The sequence below is a fragment of the Drosophila montana genome, unplaced genomic scaffold, assembly GCF_035044405.1.
Source record: "Drosophila montana isolate Dmon_TW-CO22-7 unplaced genomic scaffold, ASM3504440v1 contig_2127_1, whole genome shotgun sequence".
Lineage (NCBI taxonomy): Eukaryota > Metazoa > Arthropoda > Insecta > Diptera > Drosophilidae > Drosophila > Drosophila montana.
In genome coordinates, this window is record NW_026997035.1 from 934,573 (window position 1) to 951,956 (window position 17,384).

Sequence of the window (17,384 nt, forward strand, 5' to 3'; positions counted from 1 at the left end):
AAGCTCCCCTCCGCAGCGCCCCCTCACTGGCCAATCTGACTTCTCCTTTGGGCTCTGTTTGTGTACTTATTAAATATTTAAAAGCTTGGCCTTTGTTTCAGACAGCGTCAGCACGGCAAATACTTAATAATAATTTTTAACAACTGCCGCAAACTCTGCAGGTTGCTGCCAGTTGCCGCCGCTGCCGCATTTGCCGTCATGTAATTCATTTTCATTGCCCCGAACCCAGACATATATCGGGGCAATCGGTCCTTTGATAAACTGCACGCACCACTGTGAAGAGACCTCCACATTTCAGAACTTTGAGTTACCCTCACATTTTAAATTATGGTTTGTTGCGTTTAAAATACAAATTACACGATACTTATGAGCATATATGTATATATATAGATATATATATATTCTGACTCATGCCGAGACTCATACAGCAAGTGGGTCACACAGGTAACACACAATGCATGCTTATTAAACAATATTCCTTCCCATTTGGTTATTGTACAAGTATTTCTATAGAAAGGCCTTTTCTTTGGTTCACACACGCAACCATCAAAAGGAAGACACTTTAGAGTTGGGTTCTACCGAAGACAGTTAATTATGGTTTGTAAACGGTATCGAAGTTACAATAAAAGGTAAATACCCGATGATTATTTGTTGCAGACATCCAGAAAAATAGGAGTTAAAAAAAAGTTGACAAGTATTTCCGGCTTAAATTCAATATTTAACTTAAGGAATTGTTAATTAAACAGAAGATTGTGGAAAGAGTTCACATTTATTAAGTTAAAACTTATATCAATATTGTCGGGAAACTGTCTGATGATTATTCATAACAGACGTTCTGCAAAATAGGCGAAGTAGTTGATAGATTCAATATTTACCTAAATTAAATTAATTTAATTGAAGATTGTGGAAAGTGGAAATGTTATAAGGTTAAAGCTTATATCAACATTGTCTGGGAAATACCCGATGATTATTTGTAGCAGACATCAGCAAAATATGAGGAAAAATTAGTATTTCAGACTTAAATTCAATATTTAGCTTAATTTAATTTCATTTATCTGAAGATTGCGGACAGACTTCACATTCATAAAGTTAAAGCTTATATAAAACAATTTGAGCGCTAATCTTTTTATTTTTATATTTCTTTTAAAGCTTATTAATTGATACTGTTCTTGGGAAGTTAATCCTTTGAACGTAATAAAAAAAATGATTTTCCCTGCTTTAATTAAATTTATTATATTTATTTAACCCAGCAAATTTCTTTAACCAATTAAAAAAGAGGTAAAAAAACAATTTTAAAAAATCATTCAGAATTTCTTAGCCCCACTTTTAATATTCACACTCAGTTGAGCTGAAACCTTTTCACCCATTTCACAGCTGAGTTAATGCGCGCGCTTTGGCAACAGCTCGTTGGTATATATAGTATATATATGTATTTCATATATATATCTGGCAAATACAATTTGTTGTTGCCGCGCTTAAGTTCGTTAAGCGTGCAGCTAGAACTTAAGCTTTAGTTTAATTCACTCTGGAAATCTTGTGCAGTTTCCTTTCCGTTTGTCGCTCAAGTGTTTAATCTATATGCAGTTGCAGTGCTGTGAGTGTGTTAGCCTAAGCCCCTTTGGGTGCAGCTCGGCAGCTCTTAGTCCACTTCTCGACTCTTCACTGTAGTACATTCAACTAACACTCGTTTTAGCCGCAGTTAGCTGTTGGCTGCAGCTCGGACGCCAAAAACCTCGCTATGCGGGGTAGTCCGAAATAAAAAAAAGCCAACAACAAACTCAACTGCCATGCCAGGCGTGCCTATGCGGACTGGCAACCCCCTTAGCACTAACTAACCCCCTCCCCCTCCTAAGACCCTGCCCCAGCTGGCTGCTGCACATGCAACTGCCGCTGCCGCTGCCGCTGTTACTGCTGCTGCTGCTGCATTTGTCGTCGTCTGATTTCAGCAAATATTTGCAAATTTACGTTGACTGTGTGTAACCCCAGCTTGGCCCGTGACGACGACCCCGCCGGCGTGACAGGGGCGTGCGAGGAGGAGGGGTTAGCATGCCAGCGGCATTAGCGACAACTGTCGTAGAGTGGCACTTAATGAGCAACGGCTGCTGCTGCTGCTGTTGCTGTTGCTACTGCTGCTGTGGCAGCTACTGCTGCAGTGGCCCGCATGCCACACTGTGCAAGCGAGAGGGCAACAAATAAAGTTAAAGTTATGCACGTTGGCCATGCAATTGTCTGCCTGCAGCAAAATGTATCTTACGGATGCGCACTGTGGCTGGTACAAGAGTCGCCGCAGTTGCCGGCAGTCGACGGTCGTCGGTCGTCGGTCGACAGTTGCCAGTTGGCTGACTGCTACAGATTCTTCTTTAGCATTGCAGTAATTTGACTTGATTTGTTTAAGCTGCCACACACACACACACAAACACACACATGCACAGCTGCACACCACCCGAATGGACCCCTACTAAATGACAAATGTGCCGCTGCCATGTAATCGCATTAAAGTCCAGTCGCTGCCGCTGCTGTTGCTGCTGTTGTTGCTGCTGTTGTTGCTGCTGTTGCATATGTTGCGCTCATTAAATTTGTATTTATAATAGTCGCCAGCCAAATCGCCTTACATTTGGCTACGCCCGTGCTTAGTGGCAATTATGGTAATCATCATAATTTTTCGATAGCAGATAGAAAATGTCGCTAGCTGCTGTTGTTGTTGCTGCTGTCAATATTGTTGTTGTTATTGCTGCTGCTGTTGGTGCTGCTGTTGTAGGTGTTGTTGCTGCTGTTGTTTCTATTAAAGTTGTTATTGCTGTTGTTGTTTCTGCTCCTGTTGTTGCTACTGTTGTTGCTACTGTTGTCGGTGTTGTTGCTACTGTTGGTGTTGCTGCTGTTGCTGCTTTTCTTGCTGCTGCTGCTGCTGCCGTTGCTTGACTAGCCAAATTGCAAAATTAATTAAATTTTAGCACAACTTTCGAACGGTATAACAACAGATTCCTTGTTGTTGCTATTGCTGACTTTGTTGGATAAGTCTGTCCCGTTGATTGGCGCGCTGTGGTTAGTCGGTTTGCCCATTGCTTGGCCAGCGGTTTGCCTGGCATAAAGTTGAATAAAATAAAAACGAAGGCAGGCAGCAAGCAGGCGGGCAACAGTCCAACCCGCTCCACGTTTTAACATTTCTCGTACATGCAAGTGACAAGGCAATATCCGTCACGCAAACAACAGCAACAGCAGCAACAACAACTACAGCAGCAGCAGCACCCTGCCAGCAGCAGCAGCAGCAACATGCACAATGGCAAAAAATCAATGGCTAATTTGGCTAAAGCGGTGAGTAAAATTGTTTTAATTTAAATCTATATTAATTGATCTATTATATATACATACTTGATAGATCGATATATATATATACCTAATAGATCGATATATATAAATTTTTTTTAATTTTATACCGCAAACGCATTTTAAAGTTTTATGTTTGAAATCCTTGGCTTCAAATGCATTGTAAACTGTTATCGACTAGAATATCCAAAAAACGGCTTTTAATTGCATTTACAAGTTGTTATCGATGTGTGTAACATGTTTATATGGTTTCTCAATTATTATTTTAATTTTTGTGCAGCTTAAAAAGTTTGCATTAAAAAAAAAATATTATATAGAATATATAATATCTTTTATGTTGTATAATGTATATCACATATTTTATATTATATATTGTTATTGGGTTTCATTTTTTTATAAGATCTACTGCATAAATATGATTAAATGTGTATTAATTATAATAAACTTACAAAATGTTTATCAAAAACTATCGATAGCTATTGCGATAGTAGAAGTATCTGAAAGATATAAAAAAATAAAACATAGGTTAGATATTGAATAAAAAATGTTATACAAAATATATATACAACTATTATTTATTATAATTATATTTGTGTATCATAATATAGTTTTCTAATTTTTTATAATTAAATTTTATTATTTATAATACTAAGAAACATTGAAAAATTGAATTCTATATTTTTTACAATTAATATATTTTATATTTGCTATTGTTTTAAATAAATAGCTATAGTATATAGTAAATATAGTAATTATTTTACAAATTACTTGAGCTACCAAATATCTGCCACATATTTTCCTATTGTTGAATTTCTGGGAATTTTTTGCAAGATGTCTGAACTAAAAATGTCTATAGGCGTAGCCTAGGACGGAATTTCCCTTTCTAGAGTTTCTTTGTTCTACTTTTGCACTCGCTTGGATAAACTATGGATTTAGATCAAAGAGTCGCCGCTTGCAATATCTACCTGTGCGTACACTCAATAGTTTGAACATGTATTAGCCATAAGATATATCAAATAATATCATCTTAAAGAGAGTATATGTATATTTTTTTTAGCATATTTACAGCCTTATAAATATTATTCATAATTTTCTGCCATGCATATATTATCCAAGCCTAACTATTATTTGATATGCTGACGCTTATCTTGGGCAAGCGCAATTACTTTGACGCAATCTGGACAGGATTATGGGACCAATGGCAACCACTATATAAAGCACATTCAACATATGGCCAATATGTTTGTAATATGCAAATTGGATTGGCCAACGAATTGTTTTGGCCATTTAACTGCCATTATTGTCCACTGTGCCGGAGCTGTGCTGTGGTTGCTGTCCTGGTGAAATTATTATTCATCGCTTGTAGAACGACCACACGACGTCGCGACGCTGCCGCTGCTGCTGCCGCTGCAGCTGGCGTTGACTGTGACTGTGGCTGTGGCTGTGACAGCGCTGCCGCAGTTGGCGCACGAGTTAATTACGGTCCATTAGACTGCACAAGGGGTGTTTATTACCACATCAGTGGCGCCGCCGTCACCGCCACCACCAGGACACACGCCATTCGAAGGCGGCCGGCAACATGATTGAAACTAGAAATTTGCTCTGTTTCTGTGTATGTGTGTGTGAGAGTGGACATGAAATCAGTTAGAAAATCAGCTTTGACATGGAAATTGCGTCGAGCTGCAAACATCAAGTGGAAACAACTTTGCTTTAGTTGTGTGGGATCCACACGAAGATACCCTGAGCCCATGGTCGAGCTGCCAATGCTTCTTCTTCTCTCAGCTCCACACTGTGGCAAATGCATTCTTGCATAACTTCGGTGTTTATAGTCCGATCTTTATTATATTTTCAGTGCCTTAGTATGACGCCCTAATATGTGTGCATTCCAGGCGCAGAGCTCTAGCTTTGAAAATCTTTTTTTTTTTGTTTGTTAATTTAGAGGGGTCATTGGGGGAAGGTATATAAAAGTAAATAATTCTTTATCTATGTATATTATACGAGAGCCTACATACCAGCTATGCTGTAGCTAGCTCTTATAATATTCGAGTCTCATAATCGATATTAATCAATATTATTGGAAATCGTATAAGATAATACAAAAACATAATGATAACAAATTTAAATTTAGCTGCTATAATTGCCAAAATTTACGCCTTACAAACGCGACAGATTGACTCAATTCGGAGTCTTCATTAACCATATATATCTCATACATTTGCACAAAATCTGTCTACCCAATAAATCCACTTTCAAAGTGTTTCAGAGCGAAAGGAAACTCATTGAAAGTGCGCATTCGTTTAGCCCAATTTCTGATTGAGAGATCCGAAAAGCTGACGTCACGCAGGTTCCACGCACTTTTCTAATTGCGACGCAGGCGCTTTAGAGTCCGATGGAACCTGGCAATTGGACAAAGGCTAACGGTAGGCCATTGTTGTACCGGGGACCGGTGACAAAAATTTATTAAAATATTACGCAAGGTTGGGCAGCCAGTTTGCTGAGCGCACGAGGGGCGAGAAGCCGGGAGGGGAGGCCAGATGAACTTGTGTTGTGTTTGCATAAAACTTTTTTGCCAAACAAAACTTAGCTTTTCCCTTGTCAAACCGACAAAACGACAGCTCACGGCTCCTTTTTTATACTCTGTTGGAAGCAGGGTTAGAAGGGTATATTGGTGATGTTTAATTGACCTTCAAAAATTCCAAATGTAATATATGCATATATCTAGCCAATGTTGTTTCACAGTTTCAAATACTTGTTATTTGCAGCTTTTTTCCCCCATGCAGTTTGAAAGTCACAGTCTTATCAATTCAGTTTCAGAGTCACGTTAATTTTATTTATTTGATAACTAGAGATATCCTAGAAAGTATTGACGTCCACTACCCACTAATTATTTAAATATTTCACAGTTTGAAAGCCGCTACGTTTGAGTTACAGTTTGGGCGCTACTGTCGCAATTGTTTTTTCTCTTTAATATAGTAAATATAAATAATGGTCAAAACCAATCATAAATTTTTTAACTCAGTTATAGAGCAATTGCTAAAATTCTTCTCAGAGGATTTCCACCGTTTTTTTTACACTAAGAACAGGGCATCCTTACAGTCAGCAAATTAGGGCAGCAAAGTTCTTACGGCGTTTGGTTTTTTTTTCTTTTTGTGCGTTCGCCTCGCAAATTTTCAACAAATTTAGAAGAGCGGAAATTGCAAAGCATTCAGCGAGTTGAGTCGAGTTATTTGTACGACTGCGTGCAACGGGCGGGGACGTAACAAAAAAAAAGAAAGAAAAGGGAAAAGGAAAAGTTTTTGCTACCCCGAGAGTTTGGCATACGGATTGGGAATCGTAGGAGTTTTGGGTGTCATGGAGCGCAATGCTGGGGGCAGCGAAGGCGTTGCAGCGTCGACAAAATAAAAAGTTTTCGCGTTGTTTACATAACAAAAGCAGCAAATCGGGGGAGGGGTGTATAGAAAGCGGGGGCGCGGTCGGCGTGCTAGGGTGGGTGGTGCGGCTGGGTGGCCTGTCAATTTGTGCATTGGAATTTAACAACATTCAGTGCTCGTGCCCAGCCCGGCTGCATGCACATAAATTGAAGTTTTATTGTTGCTGCCGCTACTGGCCATAAACAAAGTAATTAAACGCAAAAGCCAAGCAGTCAACAACAGCAGCAGCAGCAACAACAACAACGACAACAACAACAACAACAGCAACAACAACAAGGAGCAGTAGCCAAACGCAATTAAAGAGTTCAGAAAATGATTTTTTGTTTGGCTAACCGATTCGGATCCATCTCTGCTTTATATCACATCACATGTGCCACAAAAAGGCGCAAAGGCGTAAAATTCAAGACAAGAAAAAACAGCAGTTCATCAAATTGCCGAACTTATAATACCCTAGGCAGACAGAGAGTAGATTAAGAGCATTCTGACTTAATTCAAGCTAATCTAATTTTAAAAACGGTTTGAATTTGAATAAATATTTTTGTTAGAATCTTAAGTCTAACAGAACGGCTCAAAACTTAATTTTAATTTTTTGGTATTATTTTAAGTCTAACAGAACGAATCGAATTTAGTTGAATAGATTAGGAAAAAAATAAGGTTGATTAAAGACTATAAATTTGATGTAAATAATATTTTAATAATATCAAATAAAGCTATTGCTGTCTTAAGTTTAACCCAAACTAGTTTGTATTATTACTGCATGTGTATATAACAAGTAATATCTTAATAAAATGAAGAAAACTTTGTTTACAAGGACTAAAATTACGAGCGATAATTTCTATATTTCAAAGTCAAATCTGGCCGTCAAAAAGCTCAATTCTAGGCAAATTTCATCAGCATCTAGGCTCACGGATCAAACCCAACAAATAAGGTCATTGGTTGGATTCAGCCAATGGCTCGCCTTGAGTTTCGACTTGTGGTTTTCACTTTTATCGGTTTGCAGCCCTGATTCTGAGCTTCTATAGGTGCTGTTCTAATGCATATATGAACCCTGATTTCGAGCTGCTATAAATGCTGATCTAAGACATATATAAACAATGATTCCGAGCTCCTACAGATGCTGATCCAAGGCATATATAACTCATCAACATTTGCAGATACGTATAAGGCTCCATGAATTACACATTCAATGACATATTCATAATGACCGCGGTTAGTGTATTATATAAAGAAAAATCTGCAATTGCTGCTGCATGCAAATAAACAGACTTCAGCAACGCGGCGCTAATTGACGCGACTGCAAAAATAACGATGCTGACAGTGACGCCAGCGGCGACTGCAGCTGCGACGGCGACCGCGACGACGACGCAGCTGAAGATGAAGTCCAACAATTGGAGCTGCGGCTGTTGACCGTTGTATTTGTTGTTGTTGTTGTTGCCAGCGCCGCTGCCTTGGCGGGGTGACTGAGTGACTGACAGAGGCTGCCTGATATATGTCTCCGTGTGTCTAGAGATAATCGCGTGACAAGCTCAAATGTCACGCGTGTCGACTTTTATGCGAAATTTTCTCAATTATAGCAAATAAATTAAAATTAATATCTATAAGTATGTATAAGCATAATAATCAGAAATTATAATAATATTTATTATAACATTTGATTCTGTTCAGGGCTGCAAAACCAAAAAAAAAAAAATCAATTGAGCTTGATATATATCAAAAAGCGCTTAAAAATTTTAATAATTAATATCATTTTGGGTAAAAAGATTTTGCATAATTTTTATAATACATTTTTTTCTTTTTACGTTATATTTTTCGTCTATTCTTTCAACTGCTGAACGTTGTTCATTATAATCTCCACTTATGTAAATTTCCATATCGATTAATGAAAATTTGTACAAGCTTCTGTGCTATATTTGATGAATGTAAACATCGCTTCTTTAAGCTGTTTCTTAAGCGGATTTCACGAGACAGCCACAAGATTTGTTAGTATTTCGATTTTATTGCCAATTAGGCACTTAAATTTAAGCATTTTATTGTATTTTTATGGCGGAAATTGCTATAAAAATTTTCGCTAAAGCTTTTCCAAATTTAATGTTGTGAATTGATTAAATTGATGGGCCATTTTATGATAAACAGACTGTACTTAAAACTAGACGCTATTAAGTTTTGCTTTAGATAGATATGCGATTAATGATCGTGTCACGCGCGCATCTCTGGCTTGTCGTGCCGCTCTTTAATGTCTGCTTAGGGCAGCCGCCTTGCTAACTTTTTGCTGCGGCGTCTTAATTGGCAACAAGTGACAAGATTTTTCAGCAATTTATTTAAATGCAAGACAAATATTTGTTAAAGTCGTGGGCAGGTGTGAGTTGACACGAAAAAAATAAACAAATCAAATGGGAAAACTCTGCGAAATGTGGCTGTTCAACTGACCAAAGCTAATGGAAATGGCGTCTAATTGCGAACTCGGCAACTATGTGACTAAATTTGCAGTGCTTGTCTCTGTGTGTGTATATGTGTGTGTGTGAGGGCGAGGTATGCCCATGAGAAATTAAAATTTACAACACACACAACATAATCATCATCATTATAAGAGCAACAACATGCATTTAGGCAAGTGTTGCACAAACAAACAAACAAACAACAACTTTCCAACATTTAGTTTGTACTGTAATTATTTATAAGTATTCCGGGAAAAATAAAATATTTACTCAAAAGGTACTCAAATATAGAGTTTTCCCTTTTGTTCAGCTTATGCTGAATTTTGAAATTAGCACATTTTCGTTTCGCAGAAAATATTTACAAGGTCTGCTTCAATAATTTCAAGTGCTTGTAAAACAAGTTTTTTTTTGTGCAAAATTATGACTTTTTCAAGCAATATAAAAAAATGTGAAGAGCAAAAATGTAAAGAACAAAATTATAACATAATATTTGCCTACTTTAGTTTGTTTTCTGGTAACAGTATTCAATAATTTATTTTTTTTTTTGGAAATAATTTTTCTACTTTCATTTTATATATTTCTTAAACATGTGAGATGCCATTCACCCAATTTATAGAGAATAATATCCATAATAAATGCAGCTTATAGATCATTTATCATTCATCAAATATCATTAATCAGAATGCTATTTGAAAGGTGTCCAGTTATTAGGCTGGAAAAATATCTCAGTTCTATGTTTAAGAGCACATTCTGTATAAATAAGTTTTTCTAATAGAAAGTAGAAGACGGCATTGTTGGAATTCCTAAATGATAGGAAAGTGTATTGATTGAATTTGAAATATATTAAATTATAATGTTTTAGCTCTCAACTGTTTGTATAAAAAGCAGCTTAACCAGATATTAGAATACTTATTTATTTAAATCAGCTTCACAAAAATTTACTTATTCTAAGACATCACTATATGATTGTAAATACAGCCAGAATTATAAATAAACTGACTTTATAGACGTATTTGAATGTCTATAAGACGTTGCATAAATCTTTGAAGACATTTTCAATTGTTCAACAAACGTTTGAGCGCTTCATAAATAGACTTCTTTTCGACATGTTTTTTATTAGTGTTTGCCACAACAATTGCTGCTGGAGACACTCACCTCTCCCCGCCCCTCTCCCCTCTCCTCTTCTTGGTTTTTTTTAGCAGATCACTTGCCGCTTTACAAAATTAACAGATTCTGAAAAACTCAACATGCGTCATAAGCTTGTCTAGTCACAGGCAGCCAGAGGTAACCGCAGCCACAGGCATTTTCGTATACTCTTCCAGAGGAGGTTACATCAATTTTGTCACGAAATGTGTGACTTTTTGAGGGAATCATCTGCAGCCCAATAAGCTATTTATATTCTTCGAATTGATATTGCACGTCTTTCTGTTGCACATATGTCGGAATCAACTTGATTGGAAGACGAGTTACCATATAGTTGCCATTGGAATAACCGAATGAAATTTAATTCTTGTATAAAATGCTTTTTTGTTAATCTTGACCAAGTTTGGCATTTATTAGAAGAATTGTTCATAAAAAAGACTTTTTGCCTGGAAAACTTTTCTGTTTCTCAAAATATCCACAACAAACTCCTAACCTCTTCACATATGTGCAAACCGCTAAGCCATATGCTTAAAAGAGCATTTAATCTTCGGCTGAACAGTTCTTTCTGGGTTTTCTTTAACTATTTTGTTTTTGTTGCCAAAAACTAACTGAAACTAAATTAAACCGAAAATGCAGTTAGACAAGCCGCTCACTTCATTTGCTGCCACATAATGTGGCACTTCCAGTAATGCACCTCGTGTGTGCGAAAAAAAGGAGTGCTAGAAAAAAAAACTAGTTGCTTAGCGTTTTCAATTTGCGTAGAGTGGAGCCCGAGAGAGACCTGGTAATGGCTTCTGCCGCAGCTGCCGCAGCAGACGCAGCAGCAGCCGCGGCAGCAGGTAAAATGGCAGCAGATAAATATAACGAAGCAGCGCGGCGACTTCCCGGAATGATTTAAATGCAAAGTGTACATTTTAACACGCGGCTGGCTGCCAATGACAAAAACCCCTTACCACTCCCCCCAGCCCCCAGCCCCCAGCCCCCAACCACCGCTCACACACTCGCCCTGCTGCCCAACCAACGGCCGCCCCGCAAGCAAAGACGGCCAAGACTTTGCCGCAAATGAAGCAATTGCAGCACAGCAACCAGGCGACGCGGCGGCAACAACTATAAAAATGAAGTAATATGCGAGGCAAACTAAAAAAAAAACTTTAAAAAAAAATAAATTAATGTCGAATATGAAATACCCTGGCATATGTGCATAATGATAATGGAAACTTGGCCTTAAGCAGAATTGTTTTTGGTATTGGAAATGAAAAATCAAAAATATCTGGGAATATCTAATATCGGGGAAAATTTATTAACTTTTAATCAATCTTATCTATGTCCTCAAGATAACGTAGACCAGTGTGAGCCAAGTTTTTTCAATTATAATGTAGGCTATAACTAAATCAGTTATTAATTGAACCTATTTCCAGCTGACAACACTTTGTAAAGCCTATTTTAGCTTGAAAGTAGCTGAATTGGCAATCAACGAACCAAGTTATCGAGAAAGAAATCAAAAATTTACCAAAGTTTTGTTTCTATGGGAGCTATATAATATAAGTCAGCTAATGTTAGTAATTTTTTATTAATGAAGCAAATTATTTTTAAAACTAACGAAATATCAAATAATCAATAAATTTAATATTGTTAATATTCATATTTTTGTATTATTCAAGCAAGTTATCTTTAAATCAAACAAAAATTCCACCAGGTTTCCATACTGTTTAAACTATATAATAAGTATAAGTGATACGTTGATAGTATTTTTTTCTATTTTCGAGTGGGTATATTGAGTGGATTAGACTTTTCTTTATGTCGGGAAGACACCAAAACTCGTATAACGCTTAAAGAAAATAAAAGCTTTTTTCGAAAATTCAAATTTAAATTTGAAACCTATATGATAAAGTGATTTTTGATATGATATAGTAGGATTTTTCTTCAACTCAAAAGCTTCATAAATAATCTTATTAACACGATTATGACTGACTATGCAAAGTTCAACTGAGCTATGCCTAAAACTGATCACATTAGTAGATGCAACTGACTAAATCAGCTCGGTTGTTGCCGCTGTTCAAGAATATGTATGCCACATAGCTTCGGAACTGCCTGCTTCAAGGCGTCACACACTTGCTATCCAAATTATATTACCCTCGGCATAAAAAACAAACCAAAAAAAAAAGAAGCGGAAGAGCGAGAAAGAGTAGAAAACTACTTCATTACTCTGGGTGCATGTGTCTGGTTGGGGAGCAGGTTGAGCGAGCGGGAGGGAAGTGTGGGGATTGGGCCGTGGCGTCAGCGCAGGGCGACGCCACAACAAAACATAAATTCCAATGAAATAAGTTGATTTATGCTGCTGCGCGCGCCGTGAGCTGACAGCCAGCAGCCAGCACAGAACAGAACAGAACAGAACAGAGCCCAAGCCAAAACCAAGCAAAAGCAATGGCAAAGTCAAAGGCCCAGACCTGAGGAAGAGACCAACAACCATCCATCTGGCCAGGGCCTGCGCTGCGGCAGCTCATATGCCATATTTCTCACAAATATATATACATATAAGCATATATATCAGATATATATACCCACTACTCACTACTCGTACTCGCACTTGAGCAACGATGCGCTGAATGTTGACGTGCCGCATGCAAAGTCAAAAATAACTTTAAAAAAAAAATTACAGATGAAACAAAGGTTTATTTTGGCAAGCCGAAGACTAAATACCCTTGTGGACATGTGTGTGCCAAGGTTTGGTAGATAGATTTGCCAGATAAGTTTGCCAGATATGTTTACCAAATCTACCTACGATAATCCCATTTTAAAAAGATTTCGCTTTTGAGTAAAGATAATAGCATATCTATTATTAGAAGGATTTTGCTCAAATCAAATATCTAATAAAAGATATCTCAAGAAACAAACATTTTTGTCATACAAGAACTTTATTTTTGACCGAATCGTATGCTATAGTAGTCCGATATTTATAAGAATGTCCTGCCTGGCATCTATTTATGCTGATCAAGAATATATATATTTAAAGACAAATCCGTCTACATTTCACGACAAATTTATAATACCCTCTAGAAGAGTATAAGGAAAACTGCAGGGAAAAAAGTGAAATACATTTTTGTACTATGCGCCTTTGGCTTGCTACTTTAGTTGTTGGGCGCTGGAGGCGTGGCACTTGGCGTTGATTGAATTATATTTTGTGCAGCGGATAGCATAAAAATCAAATGTGCGCGCCGCCCTCCCCCAGTCCTTGCTTCCGTTCCTGTTTTCTCTTATTATTTTTTTTTCTTTCTTCATTTTTTGTGCCTTTGCGCAATCAAAAAGCTCACGGCTTAGCGATGGGCACGTGACAAATTAATCATGCCACGTTAATCACGAAGATGACGGCGCCAAAGTTTGCAACTCAAGAAACGCGAGAGGTTGCAAGCAAAATAATAATGTTACCTTTGGCTGTGTTGCACTTAAAATATACCAAATTTGTGCAGGTTCTTTAAAAATGTGAGTTTAGAGGTTGAGAAGATGGAAAGTCGAGTAAATAGGGATTGAGATTTAAGTTTGAGTGAGAATTTGGAGTAACAAGTTTGAACAATGCTGAAACTTCTTTGGGATGGAATATTAATTATAAATTTGTGCACCTTCTTAAAAAGTGAGAGTTTACAGCTGGTTGAAGAGACTGAAAGTCCAGTTACTAGGTATTGTTTTTTTTTAATATTGAGCTATAGAGAACATTTCCTCAAAAATAATATTTTATAGTCTATTTATTTAATTGACGTGAATATTTGTAAATGCGTTAAGAGAGAATTCCCAAAAAGATTGCAGGTGCATCTATTTAAAAGCTCTCACAAAAAAAGATTGATTAAAAAACTAAAAACAAATCGCGAAAAATCTATATTTATAACTGATGACCTTTTCTAAGGACCAAACCTACAAGGTGCATGGTAAATCTGAAAAAATCGATAACTTTTAAAAAATGTGGCAGCAAGCATTTTACCTAGCGAGCATTTTGCACTCGTTTGCGTCCGACTGCAAAACTTGTATACCCTTGTAGAGGGTATTACGATTTAGTCATTAGTCGGCTCAACAGCCGAGCTTATATAGCTATATTTATCTGCCTGTCTGCCCGTCTGTCTGTTTCGAGGCGAAATAAAACTTTGCATAGGAAGCTGTCGGATCGGACAACTATATCACATATCTACCATAGGAACGATCGGTCCAAAAGTAGGCTCTTGTATAAGTTTTTTGTTTGTGAAGATCTCTATATACAAATGCAAAATTTAATCAACATCAGACAACTATATCATTGGAACGATCAATCGTTCTCGTATGGCAAAGTATTCTGTTTTCCCAGATATTGTCAAAAAACTTAGCATTTACGAGCTTTACTATTCTAAATATCCGCAAAACCGGTAGGCAATTGTCTACAAGGGCTTTAATCTTCGAATATATCCTAACTTTCTCGTCAATTGTTATTTTTAATTTCTTGTCAGTGTCTGTTGCAGCTCATAATTTTTAGAATTCGTTTTTAAGTTTCCAAACTAGCCTAGTTTTTAGACATAATTTTCGCCCATCAATCGCATCACACGTTCATATTTAAAATATAAATTGATATGCCAACAAAAAATGAACTCAGTTGCGCCTGGCCCACGCGTCGTATGCGCAATGTGTTTAGGGCCAAAAGCAGAAGTTGGTGTTCTTTTTTGTTGTTTTTTATGATCATATTTCGCCCCAAGTGTAAATCATGAAAATATAAGCCATTTAATTAGCTGGCGTTGCCCGACCAACCGACTGACTGACTGAGTGACTGACTGGTCGACTGACTGCTCTGGGCCCATCAAAAGCACATTCGAGTCGATGTTGAAATATGCTGATATATACGTATATATAAATATTCTACTTGCCAGTTGCTGAAAGCCATTTCCCACAGGGGTCGTGGGGCCAACATGTGTTGAACTAATTTAAAACAGTCTGGTGCAGAAGGGCAGGAGCGCCGTCCGGGGCAGGGGTCAAAAATGCATAATGCTCATTAGACTGGGCGCGCTTTGATGTTTGTTGTGGGGCAGCCGATTGATTATGCCAGCTTTTATTTTCAACTAAACTGATTTGCATATCCCCCACACCTCCACCTTCTGTCCAGGTGTTGTAAAAACCCAGATCCCAAAGCTAGTTATGAACGTGGGTTATGCGAGCGACTGCCTGTGTCGGTGTCATAAATTCTTAAATGAAATGCTCGCATGCAACCTGTCAGCAGTGTTGGCAAGTGTCACGTTTGAAAAGTAGCTAAATCTTATGCTAAAACAAGCTAAAAGTAGAAGAATTAGCTTTCTGAGCAGTGTTTTCAAATACCGCTTTAAAATAGTACCTGAAAATAGTTGAAATTTATTTCTGAGCAGTGTTGGAAACTGTCGCTTTTAATAAGCAGCTGAATCCAATTTTTAAGATAGCTGAATTAGCTTTCTTAGCCGTGTTGGAAATGGAGCTTAATTAGCTTTCTGCAGTGTTGGAAATTGTCGCTTAAAAAAGTAGCTGAATCAAATGTTAAAATTAGCTTTTTGAGCAGTGTTGGAAACCGTCGCTTTAAGAAAGTATCTAAATGTGTCAACGACTACCACAAAAATTAGCTAAAAACAGTGTTTGATAAAGCTAAAAATTACTGTATTGGCCTTCTGAGTACAAATTGTCTTTTAACGGCTTGCCTGCACTTGTAAATCGAATGCCATTAAATAGCCAAGTTTTCAATTTACAGTTTTCTGAAAATAGCCGCATTTAGCTAGAAAAAAAGCTGATTTGTCAACACTGCTTTCCAGCCATGTCGCTGCGCAGTCGCAGACTTTTGAGTTTGACTTTGAGCGGCGGCTTCATTGGCTTCACTCGCTTCAGTTGGCTGCGCCGTCGAGCTGTCAACTGTCGACTGATTTTTTTTCTTTCTTTTTTTTTTTTATTTTTTTCTTCGGTGTGCGGCATGCACCTGCGCGATAAGATAAGATGTGCCACAAAGAGGCGGGGCGGGGCGGGGCGACATCATCAACGCTGTTGCTGCGTGTTGTCGTCGGCTTTTGGCTTTTGGGTGTCTCCAATCTGCGGTGGCATGCGGCTTGTAAGTAGCTTGCCTTTGTCTGTGCCTCATGTTGTTGTTCTTGTTACTGTTAATGTTAATGTTGTTATTGTGTCCACTGAGGGGGAATTGCGCAGCGCGATAGAGGAGGGGTGGGTGGCTGCTGCCGCTGCTTCTTGGAACATGTTTGCCCAGGGAATTGTAAAAAGAATTATGGAATTGAGTTGACTTGACTTGGGCAACTAAGCAGAGAGTTATTTTCAAGTTAAAAGAACATGGCAAATGCTTTATGAAATGCAAAGAGCTGTAAGGATTTTGGGGGTAGAAAAGGGTAAAATGAGAATAGCATAAAACATGGACAAAGAATGTCTAATGAATAGTTAAGAGTTGGGAGTGAAACTTCAAAGGTTAACAAGAAAGAGTAAGAAATTTTGAAGGAATAGTCAAAAGTTACTTAAAGTCTTAGAATAGTAGAAAATATATTTTGGATAAGTTAAAGTATTTTGCCAGATGGATATAGGTACGGCTAAATAAAGATTCAGATATGGATGTATATATAGATATGTATGTATAGATATGGGAGTAAATTTAATTCCGATTTTATCAATATTTCAGGAATATATTTTTTAATTTATTTGCATATTCAACAAGTCTAAGAAAACACCCCACAGTTTATTCACCAGTTTTTCATTATAATTCCCAGCTGGTTATAACTTCAATGACTATCAATAACTTAACCCGTTCAAATTATTGAAAGTTATTAAAGAGCTTCAGATGAATACCATTAAAAAACATTAATCAATAAAGTTTTTGATAAATATCTGGCTCTTAGCCCAATTCAAATTATCTGATTCCCGAACAAGACTTTCACCAAAAAGCTAACTCCCTTGCCAGCATTGTTGTCTGCCGCATTCATAACTATAATTAGTTGGGCTAAACTTGAAGCCCCACTTCAATTGCCTAAAAGCAAGCGTACAACCAATCCCAATTTAGCCCGCAAAGAGGTAAATCAGGTAC

General features: G+C 37.4%; 1 protein-coding gene across 1 annotated transcript in view; it reads right to left on the reverse strand.

Annotated features, from left to right (window-relative positions):
- sli (slit guidance ligand) overlaps nt 1-17,384 on the reverse strand; it is a 77,204-nt gene that overhangs the window by 44,890 nt on the left and 14,930 nt on the right. Inside the window, exon 2 of the mRNA XM_064680437.1 lies at nt 3,774-3,821. The gene's annotated coding sequence lies outside the window, so the exon portion shown is untranslated. The remainder of the gene's footprint in view (nt 1-3,773; nt 3,822-17,384) is intronic.